The sequence below is a fragment of the Taudactylus pleione genome, unplaced genomic scaffold (genome assembly GCF_031769625.1).
Source record: "Taudactylus pleione unplaced genomic scaffold, aTauple2 ptg000242l, whole genome shotgun sequence".
In the NCBI taxonomy this organism is placed as follows: Eukaryota; Metazoa; Chordata; class Amphibia; order Anura; family Myobatrachidae; genus Taudactylus; species Taudactylus pleione.
The window spans coordinates 8684492-8697345 of record NW_028284644.1 but is presented as its reverse complement, the minus strand read 5'-3'; the positions used below and the strand labels follow the sequence as shown (position 1 = coordinate 8697345).

At 40.8% G+C, this 12854-nt stretch overlaps 1 protein-coding gene across 2 annotated transcripts in view; it reads right to left on the bottom strand.

Moving 5' to 3' along the window:
• LOC148516748 (acidic mammalian chitinase-like) overlaps positions 1 to 12854 on the bottom strand; it is a 79290-nt gene that overhangs the window by 48499 nt on the left and 17937 nt on the right. Inside the window, exon 1 of one of the 2 annotated variants that reach the window (XM_088479650.1) lies at positions 8013 to 8123. The exons of the other annotated variant lie outside the window; for it this stretch is intronic. The gene's annotated coding sequence lies outside the window, so the exon portion shown is untranslated. Of the gene's footprint in view, positions 1 to 8012; positions 8124 to 12854 lie in introns of those variants that run through there. 2 annotated transcript variants of the gene reach the window in all.

Genomic DNA, 12854 nt, shown 5'->3' with positions numbered 1-12854 from the left:
TGGGCTGTAGCCGCACCTGCATCCTCAAAGCAGCAGCGACAAGTGTGTGTCTGTCTGTTAAAGGGTGGTGTAACCCTCAAAGTGCGCTCCACAAAAAATAAAAAATTCTTCTTTTTTTTCTGTCTTTGTGAAATGTGTGGGCTGTAGCCGCACCTGCATCCTCAAAGCAGCACCGACAAGCGTGTGTCTGTCTGTTAAAGGATTACATCAGTGACAGCATCCAAGTAGGCATGTCAGACAGTCCGTACCTGTACTGGCAGGAAAAAGAGGCAATTTGGAGGCCCCTGTACAAACTGGCTCTATTTTACCTGAGTTGCCCCCCCTCCAGTGTGTACTCCGAAAGAGTGTTTAGTGCAGCCGGGAACCTTGTCAGCGAAAGGCGTAGGAGGTTGCTTCCACAAAATGTGGAGAAGATGATGTTCATAAAAATGAATTATCAACTCTTCCAGGGAGACCAGCCTCCAGAACGTACAGAGGGACCTGTGGTGGTGGATTCCAGTGGGGACGAATTAATACTCTGTGAGGATGAGGATGTACACAACACTGAAGAGGGTGAGGAATCGGTGGATGAGGACGACTTCTTGCCTCTGTAGAGCCAGTTTGTGCAGGGACAGATTAATTGCCAGCTTGTTTTGTGGGGGCCCAAATGAACCAATCATTTCAGCCACAGTCGTGTGGCAGACCCTGGCGCTGAAATGATTGGTTTGTTAAAGTGTGCATGTCCTGTTTATACAACATAAGGGTGGGTGGGAGGGCCCAAGGACAATTCCATCTTGCACCTCTTTTTTTTTTTGCATTATGTACTGTTTGCGGCCTAGTTTTTCAAACTGCCATCCTGTCTGCCACTGCAGTGTCACTCCTAGATGGGCCACGTGTTTGTGCCGCCCACTCGTGTCACTTAGCATAGTCATCCAGCTACCTCGGTGCAACCTTTTGGACATAAAAACACTATTGTGAGGTGTGAGGTGTTCAGAATAGACTGGAAATGAGTGGAAATTAAGGTTTTTGAGGTTAATAATAGCATAGGAGCAGAAAAATCAACACATTCTGTGATTTTAGCTGTTTTTATGCTTTTTTTAAAAAAAAATACAGATCCAAAACACAAAACCCAGAACCCAAAACACGGAAGGGTGGTTTTGGCAAAACCAATCCAGATCCAAAACACGAAGAAAGATCCAGATCCAAAACACGAAAAGTGGCCGGTGCACACCCCTAATATATATATATATATATATATATATATATATATATATATATATAGGTTGAGTCTCCCATATCCAAATATTCAGAAATACGGTATATTCCAAAATACGGAATATTTTTAGCATGACTGAGATAGTGAAACTTTTGATTTTTGATGGTTCAATGTGTATAAACTTTATTAAGGCACACAATTATTAAAATTAAAGTATAAAATGACATATAGGCTGTGTGTATAAGGCATATATGAAACATAAATTCATTTCATGTATGTAAACAAACTTTGTTTGAGCCACAAAATTATTGAAAATATTGTATAAAATTACCTTCAGGCTGTGTGTTTAAGGTGTATATGAATCATAAATGCATTCTGTGTTTAGATTTGGGACCTATTCCTAAGACATTTCAATATGGTATACAAATATTCCAAAATACGGAATATTCCGAAATCCAAAATACCCTTGGTCCCAAGCATTTTGTATATGGGAGACTCAACCTGTATGTATATATATATATATATATATATATATATATATATATGTTTTATCAGTGATAGATACAGCAACTGGTCATTTATCATATAATAATATAGTAACAATTTGATAATTGTATATTTACTGAAATTTGTGCAGTAGTAAACGTATATGATAGTAATATGATCCACCAGTATAATGCCTTATATGCTGCATATGTTAAGTTATAAACAGAAGAGTAGTTTATTTAAGATACAGCTATATGTTCTAATTATATTGTAAAATGACATTTAGGTAATACTATATGGTAATTATTCTAACCATCCAGTTAGCATAATATACATTGCACACTGGATATCTTTTTGTCCAATACGTAACACACCTATGCATGTATTTTTTAATGCAGGACTGTGCTGAAATCAACATAAGGTAACTATGTATAGTACATTCACATATTGTTATATCAAAGTAAAACTTCAAGTGTGCTTGATATACTATTCCTAAGCAACCATATATATAATTCTTAATAAGTTGTATATAGAAGGGACCTGGGAGACCATATTTGTTCATATTTTATTTTATTTACCATTACAGTGTATTATTATAAAAAAAAAACAGCCTTAAGAAAGAGTCGAACCGTCAGCGGCATAATGGCATATTAACAATTTATGAAAATAAAAATATTAAACACAGATCTGGAGAGTGCTTTCCTTTCTACTGGAGTAGATTGAATCATATATATATATATATATATATATATATATATACACATACTTGCCTACCCTCCCGATTTGGTCGGGAGCCTCCCGAAAATCGGGTGCCGCTCCCGACCTCCCGGGAAGGCAGGCAATTCTCCCAGCTTCCGCTCACCCTTCCTATCCCCCCCGCTATAACCCCTGCAGCCCCCGCAGCGGGGGGGGCCGGGGGCGCGATTCGCGTCATTTTGGCCCGCCCCCTGCTTTACAATGCCTATTTTATCAGCATTGTGTAGCAGGGGCGGGGCCAAACTGACGCGATTGCGTGACTCCGCCCCCGTCACACCCACAAGTGATGTCACCCGACCGGCCACTCCCCCTTGTCTCGGCCACGCCCCCCTGTCCTGCCGATCTGCCTGCTCCCTCCCGGAAGGAGCAGCCAGAAAGTCGGCAGGTATGTATATATATATACACACACACACACACACATTCATTTGTAGCAACGTTGATTCTTCATTCGGAGTCGACGGTCAATTCGAACAAATTTCTCAATTTCCACATTTTAATTATTTTTGATGTGCAAGGCCTTCTGGGACGTTCATCATCTTCGACATCCTCACGACCATCACTAAATATTTTGTGCCACTCATACACACGTGCACGTGACATACAATCTGCCCCATAAGCAGTGCAGCCATCAGGGGGGGTACTGCCGGGACTGGCAACTGATTCATAAACTGAATGCCGCAGCCGGGCTGTGGAGCTCCGTTCAGGCAGCGTTTAGCATCTGCGAATGTGCAGAAGCCGGGCTGTTGTGAGGACACCCCAGCCCAGCTTCTCTGCCCAACCGACTGCCTACAGGTGCCAGGCACTCTCCGTTCCAAGTGGCCGTCCGCACCTGTCTGTCCTTGCTAGCCTCCCTCCTCTGGTGATGATGACAGCGCCGCACCACCTTCGGACCAAGAAGACAACGAGCTAGAAGTAGGCTGGTGGAGCTCAGCTTCCTAAGTAGGAATGTTGGGGCCCGGGAGGACAGAGCAGAACCCAGACCACCCATTAGCGTAAGTGCTAAAAATCATTCAATATATTATTTAAGGAGTGGGGTGAGGGGAGTGAAATCTAATTAAATATACAAGGGGGGAGAAATTAATGAAATATATTTTATAAGGGGAGGGGGTGAGGGGGAGAGAAATATTAAACACATAAGGAGAGGGGGTGAGGGGGAGAGAAATATTAAACACATAAGGGGTGGGGGTGAAGTGTTGCAAGGAGGGGAATAAGCCGTATATTATAATCTCCAATAGAAAAAACAACACTCAAAATACATGATTGCTGATGCAAAACGAAATGTGTATTCAATCACCGTCAACTTTTCAGGACTCACACCCTTTCGTCAGGACACACAAATAAATTACATATTAAATGTGTGTCCTGACAAAAGGGCGTGAGCCCTGAAACATTGACAGTGATTGAATACACATTTCGTTTTTCATCAGTAATCGTGTTTTTTAAGTGCCGTTTTAACCTATTGGAGATTATTTGGATAATGCTACAGGCACCAGGACCGGATTTGGATGAATAAGTGAGTGGCATTATAATATATATATATATATATATATATATAAACTGAACCATATTGACTGGCACTCACAGGAACATATGCCCAGGTGCCCTCCACACAACAAATGTGTGAAAATATAAACCAGGACCGTCGACTGTCTTAGGATTTATACTCAGAAATAAATCACGCTATAAGGGGCTCCTTTGCTCTGACATTTCAGTTTTAATCCAAAGCTTTATCTTTGTCTTCGAAGCTGCTTGGAGAGTCATTTATTGATGTGTACAATTCCTAAAAGAGCCCACTGCCCCTTAACAGACCCGCCCCCTCCAGAAATTTCCCCTGGGGGTGCAACCTGCCTATTTGTTCAGTCCCAAGCCCTACAATTTCTGAAGGTAGTCCTGCCCATAAGCCTCAGTTAGCCTATTCAAAGATTAGGTGGGCGTTTTGTTAAAAAAAATTTAAGTTCAAAGTTAGTGCTTTTGAACTAAGCATATTATGGATAAACACAACTCCTTGGAATGCTGTGTGACAGCAAATTATCCGTTTGTGAAGTGTAAAACTTGCAAAACATTTTTGGGATAGTCCAAGGATAATGATCCAGGACTCCCTTTTAACTCACGCAAGTATATTGTTCGGGTGCTAATTGATTCCCCGGGGCTATCCAATTAGCCCCGAAGTCAGCCCAACGCCGGCACTTATCGGGGGGTTTTTTGGGACCTGATGTGTCTCAAAAAGAATCCACAATAGTTGTAGTTTTGTCAACTAAAAAAAGGCGAAAACACATAGGGTCCGCGATAAGCTCACAGACCTATGTGTTTTCGTGAGATATATCCTATTATTATTGTCGAAAAATGGGGATAATTGGCGAAAAATCCCAATTTTTCGCCAATCGCTGGGATCAATTAGTGCCCATACAATATTCGGGGCTAATTGGATACCCCCCCCAAAGTTCTAGTTACGCCCCTGATCAAATATATGAAGAGTACCCAATATCCATGACATGTCATCTTTAGTAAGCAACAGATATAAATACAAACACATTATACACATTGGAGAGATTACAATCCTGTGTTTAACAATATGTGTTACACAGCTTGTCTCTAAAGGTGCGCAAATCGGCCATGTAAATGTCAGAAACGACCAGCGATGCATGTGCCCACTGGTCGTTTTTTACTGTGTCATAATTGTGCTCTCTTTTCACAGTTGGGAAGTGGATACGCACCTTAAGTATAAATAGTACTGTGTACAACAACCTAATATTTCTCTCTAAGTATAAGTCAAAATACAAATTAAAATAAAGATCCCCATATACATATTGAGGCAATTCTGTCTATAAATATATTTCTGCCAAATAGCGCGTCTCTCCATATTAATAGCATTAAACCCAAGGCCGGATTAAGGTTTGTGGGGGCCCTACTAACAAAATTGTCAATATGATATACTGGTGATGTTAATAAAAAGTATAAGGCGTACATACTCCCAGCACCACAAATGTGCTGACCACACTGTAGTGCCCCCAGTTCACATTATGCCAGACAGAAACCCCAGTTCACATATGCCCCCACACTGGTAACGTAGCTATATGTGTGGCCCCTGGGTGCGGCCACCTTGTTGTTAATTCGGCAAAGTGACACAACGATAGCCGGAAGACATGGGTTATTGTGGTAATGCAATGACTAATGAAAAACAGGAATCACCCCCTCCTTTCTTATTTTGTTCTTCCTCTTTTTCTCGTTATGTTGGAAAATGCACTCACAATATGAAGGTATTTGCTAATTCTCTTATTGCTTCTGTATATTTGTGACTGCCAATAACCATTCATTACACAAAAACAGAAATCAATGTTTATGGGGAAGAGGTTGTTAATATGTTAATTACTGCCATTTACATCTATCCGGACTACAACAAAGACAGTAGACTATGTGAAGCAGACTATAATTTATCAGTAATTACTCTCTGTATTACTAACACTGTGCCCACATAATATATCTCACATAATTGTCAATCATTGTATCAATTATATCTGCAGTATCACTGTAATCTTGTTTCTACAAACATTACGTCCAAACACTAACTGAAGGGAACAGCGAGTACATACACCTCACCTATGAACTGACCAGCAGCATATAATTAAGATGACTATAGTGGTTAGACCTTCAATCAATCCCCGGTACTATACAGGTAGAAATCTGAAACTGAAAAAATCCCAATATAGATGAGAGATATGTGTGACAGCAATGATGGTCTTTTAAACAAAAACTATTTTTCTATATCTATACTATCCTTATAAAATTATTTAACTAAAAAATATAATTGATATGCTTTTCTTATAAATTTTTAAGAAGCTATAGATAAAAAGACATTAAACAAGAGGGGTTTTCTCATCATTTTGTTGTGTTGTCACCAATCAAAGTTGTAGAAGTCACAATAAATAAAAAATAAATGATGCTGGTCTCAATAAATCTTCTCACAAACTTGTCTTATTCTTCTCATCCTGTGTGTTATAATATATTTCTAACTGAAGCTGCATCCTATATATCCATGAATAATTGAGGACACAATACTAAAGATATTCAAAACTAGGACAAAAGACCACGCAGTATTATACTGTGACAACAATACCTGTGATGCACTGCACAATAATGCGGCGCTCCCTTCTTATGTTATGTTCATATATGAATCCCACATACTCATGTAAAGTCTATAGTCTATTTTGCAATGTCATTCCATAAAGGTACAAAGTTCTGGATTATCACTTATCTGATGTCCACTCCTTCTACTAGTAGCTGTCCATGGTAATGAAGACCGCCTTCTCAGTGTCCATATTCTGTGACAATTAGCATAAAGTATATTTCCTGGAATGTCACAAACCCAAATTTCATATCTGGATTATCACAAGTTCCGAACAGTTCATGCCCAATAAGCCCGGATTTTTATTTTATTCAGTATTTCACACCTGATGTATTGAACTGCATGCAGTGGTCAAATCACATACAGAAACTTGATACAACTTAGCATCAGTAAAGGAGAGCTCATTGTATTATATTATAATACATGATTTAGCTGGCAACAATGTAGATAGTGATTGGATGTATTTCCAAAGAGGTAAAAGCTTGCAACAATATAAAATCTTGTGCTCCACTTATGCAAAAATGTCTGAGTGTGTAATTTATACATGTACCTAAGCATATCCAGTTGCTACAGAATATAAAACAGTGCACAACATACACATGGAGACACTGGGCCTGTTTTAGAGGACAGTAATGTAGCCATGACTGCATCTTTATGCCGCAGGGATGGGAATCGTACAGAGACACCCACCGGCTGCGACTCAAATCCGCTGCTTTACATAATAAGTAGCACCATCGGACACATGTCAGTCACATCATCGGACATTAGAGCAACCCTATGTTTGCTAAGAATGTCCATCGGAACATGGCCGCCGGTGCCTGTGCAACTGTGAAAAAGATGCCGTCTCTGGCCGCAACATGCCGACATCTGGCTAGCCACCCCTGTTAATACCCAGGAACGCCCACTGAAATTGTCTCTCTCAGCGTCCAAATTTGTTCTGTCCCCCCCCCGGTGGTAACTATCAGGACGCCTGTGTGCATTAATAACATCAACCACTTGCAACCAAAATCTACACTACTTTCACCTCTGAATCCGACCCACTGGAACACTATTGGACGAGTAACTGATCACTACGGTGCATGGATTTCAGACCAAGTGACAGCAGATGACAGTACTACATGCTGTTGACTAATGAAAGGACACACTACAAAGCATGTTTGCCAAGAGTAAGATATTCGAAGACTGTAACAAACAAATACTGGTAACAATCTGTAAATGATACCAAAACTGAAAAGGATACGTTACAGATGAGTCTGCTTGCTGATAACACAAGCCTTGTCAATCAATAAGTGTGTCCAATTGTAAAGTGCAACAGAATATGCCGGCGCTATATAAGTAAATATTATTAAGTACATGAATGTTCAGAGACTGATGCTTACACATTCAAGATCTCACTTCCAGTAATAAGCCAGAATAAATCAGCACAATACAATCAGAAAAAGAGATACATACCATAGGGAGACAACCTCCAATGACTAATAAAGCACATCAGAATTTCCCTTTAAGATAGTTTTAGCCCACTCTAGCAGTGGCCAAACATAATCATATTACTAATACGAAGAAAGAGGTCTAGCTGCAAGAACCAAATTGGTATGTGGTGAAATAGAGGAAGTAGACAATTTTTACACAATATGTACAACAACCTAAAAAAAGTACTATATAATTTAAAGAGAGCCTTGTGTTCTTAATCACAGCTAAAAATACTGTTTGTTATCTAGCAATCACAGTCTAGGCACAGATTAGTCTCATTTTATTACAGTGTTCCCAATTGTATCAACAGTATATGTTGCCACTATATTTTAATAAATAATAATAAAGGTGTGCTTAGCTTGTGTTTTGTACTCCCTTGCTCTATTGTACTTGCATCTTAATGCCACTGATCTGCCTCTTCAAGTTAAAGATCCACACGGCTATAAATACGGACACAAGTTGTCCACATAGCCAGTTCAGAAATTTAGGATCAAGTTGTATGTTTATGCATACTTGCCAACTCTCCCTGATTGTCAGGGAGACTCCCTGACTTATGCTGCCCATCCACTACACGACATAAAAACGACAGCACGATTACGACATTGTAATCGTGCTGTCGTTTCTATGTCTGTGATGTGCCTACACTGAACGAGCAGTAGTTCAGTGCAGGCTCATCAATCATCTGGTAACATGCTGAACCTGACGTTATCGTAGGTTGACCAGTATGTTTGCCCGATGATAGATGTCCAATTCGACCAGCGTGCACGCGCATCGCTGGTCGCATTAGAATTAAACTGCATGATTTGCGGGCGATTACCAAGCGACTGAGCGATGATGACGGTTGTTATCGCTCAGTCGCTAGGTTTAATCGCCTAGTGCAGTGGTTCCCAAACTTTTTTGAATCACGGTGCCCTAGAGTATCCGCTTTGTTTTCATGGCACCCCTAAGCCAAAATTCAGAAATAAAAATAGTAGTACAGTGAAGTAAATAGTGCTTACCTGTCATCCTTAGATTCAGTTATGTAATGGTGGACAGGTTTGAGCTTCTGTTTGTCCACATACTTACATTACATTGACCATAAATACTTTTATTTGGTGCTGGACCACCAACCTGAGGCACCCCTGCAAGTGTCCAAAAGCACCTCAGGGTGCCACGGTGCACAGTTTTGGAACCACTGGCCTAGTGGAAGGGCAGCAATAGTAGCAATCTTCCAGTCTCTCTGGAAAGTCTAGCAAACTCCCTGATTGCACCTCAAATTTGGACTCATCAGACGAAAGTACAGATTTCCACTAGTCTAATGTCCATTTCTTGTGCTTCTTGGCCCAAACAATTATCTTCTTCTTCTTCTTGTTCATCCTCAGTAGTGGCTTCTTTGCAGCAATTACGACCATGAAGGCCTGATTCACGCAGTCTCCTCTGAACAGTTGATGTTGAGATTTGTCTGCTACTTGAACTCTGTGAAGATTTTATGTGGTCTCTAATCTGAGGTTAATCTGAGGTAAGTAGCGGTTTCTGAGGCTAGTAACTCTAATGAATTTATCCTCTGCAGCAGAGGTAACTCTTGGTCTTCCTTTCCTGGGGTGGTCCTCATGAGGACCAGTTTCATCATAGCGTTTGATGGTTTTTGCAACTCCACTTGAGGATACATTCAAAGTTCTTGAAATTTTCCGTATCGAGTGACCTTCATCTCTTAAAATAATGATGGACTGTCGTTTCTCTTTACTGAGTTTAGTGGTTGGTGCCATTATATGGATTACAACAGTAGTCAAATAGTGGTGTCCATTGTGTACTAACCCTACCTCTGTACAACACAATTGATGATCTCAAACACATTAAGAAGGCAAGTAATTCCACAAATTGACTCTTGACAAGGCACACCTGTTAATTAAAAATCATTCCAGGAGACTACCAAATGAAGCTGACTGAGAGAATGCCAAGAGTGTGCAAAGCTGTAAGGGGGCTACTTTGAGGAACCTAAAATATAAAACATATTTTGATTTGTTTAACACTTTTTTGTTTATAACATAATTCCATATGTATTCTTTCATAGTTTTGATGTCTTCAGTATTAATCTACTATGTTGAAAATAATTTAAATAAACAAAAACCATTGAATGAGAAGGTGTATTCAAACTTTTGACTGGTACTGTATACCTCTCTCATTTCCCTGTTATAAGACACAATGATCCCTCTGGCTGCATACATTTTCTGAAAAGTATCAGTTTGTTTTCAAGAACAAATAGATCTAACAGCTTTGGGGCTCATTAACATTTGGATGCAAGTCAATATTATGAAACGCCTCTCAGATGTAGTAGTACACGCCCACTTTACCGCCGCACTCATAGGTGATGCTGTCACAATCTCCCTGAAATGCTTTTTCAAAAGTGGGCAAGTACTGTATGTGTTTATGATGTGCAAACACACTTACATGCATCTCTAAGACACGCCTTATATCAATGATATGTTTGTCGGAAAGTGAGCAACATGTGTTGTCCTATATCTGAATCAGTCTTTGGAGACTTAAAATGTACAAGGACACATCTTTGATCATTGTTTTTAGGTGCAATTTCTACTCACAGTAAGAGGCTGAGCATTAATCTTTACAACAAAACCCAAAACACTATTTCATGTAAAACTTTTCTCAAATGTCATAGAACAAAAATAGTTTTCCAAAAGATAAATTCAATTTGGTAAAAAGAATTTGTAGCAAGTCCACACAGATGCTTTAGCATATGAAAGTACTTTAATCAATATCACAGATAGTCAATATCACAGATAGTGATATAAAAGTTTAGTTAAACAAAAACACTGACACGCAAATGAGTAAAAACTTAATTTGTAAAGTCAGTAAAATATAAATATATTACTGCCTGTACATATGTTTATGAAATCACTCAGCTAATTTGGGAGATGTGTCTCAAAACTGATGATAATATAATACTAACACAAAAGACATGACTAAAGTTTCCACATTAAGGGGTCTATCTAATTATCACTTATTGTTTACAAAAGCAGATGAAAATTAACATTTTCACCTGCTTTTGTAAAAATGAAGTTTTCAGATAGCGTTTGCTCCTGCTCGCAGCACACACCCTTTGCCCCTGTCCGGCTCCTTCTGCCAGACAGCGGGCTTTATGCGCCTGCGTGAACTTTAGTCTAAGCACAGATTAGTGTGCCTGCATAAACTTTAGCTCACGCAGGCACACTAGCACAGCTGAGTCAACTCAGCAGTGCTAAGTTTTACTGCTCTGAAAGGAGCACTGAAGCCGCTTCGGGGAGACAGCTCATTTTCGGATCAGCTGTCTTCGCACCAGGGCAATGATGAATTGCTCTGGCACTCGCAGCGAGTTGGTATGTTAACATTAACATAATGAATAGACTCCTGAATCTGTTTCTCTTAATCCATCTGGTGGACACTGATCATCACGAGGTGTAGAGAGCACTGTGTGGAGTTGGCACATCAGACTATACTTGTTTGTAGGTTAGCCCTCCTCTCTACAACCCATAAGCCCCACCGGAGCTAAGAGAACTTCAGTTAAACTTCATAAAGGGGTCCATTTATCAAAGTGCATTTGAGGTAAAGTCCCCGAAAACACCTGTTTTCGGGGGTTTACCTCAAATACTAAGTATCCCCCGAATGTATGAAGGAGGGACCGCAGCAGGTATCTCCGATACCTGCTGCGATCCCTCCATTGCCGCCGGCAGCCGCCTCCCCCATAGGTTTCTATGGGGGATGCGATGCTGCCAAATGTATCAATATCGGGAATGCGAAGCATTCCCGATATTGGCCCCAGCAGCTAATGCTATCTGAAGATAGCGTTAGCCGCTGTGTCCTATGGGCACTTACCCGCATTTCAGCCGGTGGAGGGACCTTCTAGATCCCTCCGCCGGCAATGGGCGCCGCTCATGTGCAGTCCGCGGGACTGCGCATGCGCAGCAACCCGGAATGCGCTCCGGTCACATTGCAGGGACGGGCTCTTTTCGGAACCCGTCTCCCTGCATGTGCCGGGTCATACATTCGGCCGGTATGATCGCATTTTGCAAAGCGATCATGGGCGGGACTGCATGCCCTGATCGCATTGCAAAATGCGATCCTTAATAAATGGGCCCCAAAGCCACAAAAGAGAACTCAACAACACAAGACAAGCTTAGTAGACAAGGGGAGGGACCGCAGTGTCCCCCAGATAGATTGAGAAATGGTTTTAACAGTGCGTACTAAAATCCTATTTTCTCTGTCAACCACTCTGGGGGACACTGCTCACCATGGGGACATTCTAAAGCTGCCCCTATGGAAGGGAAAGCTCAGCTACCACTGCACACATAACTTTGCGCTCACAGCTGGAGTTCTTAGCCAAAAACACATTGAATTTGTAAATGTATGAACTCATGACCAGTTAGCCACCTTGCATAATTGCTCCAAAGTTGCAATTATGAGTGATCTACATAGACCTGTAAGGCTCACACAACAACCCACAAGGACAAGTCATTGCCGTCCCCTGTCGACAAATCCTGAGACAAAGCAGGAATAATAATTTCCTGATTTAAATGAAAATTCTATAATATCTTTGGCTGAAAAGATGGTGTAGGCCTCAGATTAGCCCTACCATGGTGAAAAATTAAATATTGAGACCGGCATGAAAGAGCTGCCAGGTCCAACTCATGTCTTGCAGAGGAAATGGCCAATTAGAAAGCCACTATCATCCTTTTATCCACAGATGCGGAAAAGGCCTTCAATAGGATTGGCTGGTAGTTCATAGAGGGCCCTCTCCTCTATATGGGATTGGGCTCTCATTGCCTCCACCATATATTGGCTCTTTATCGCTCC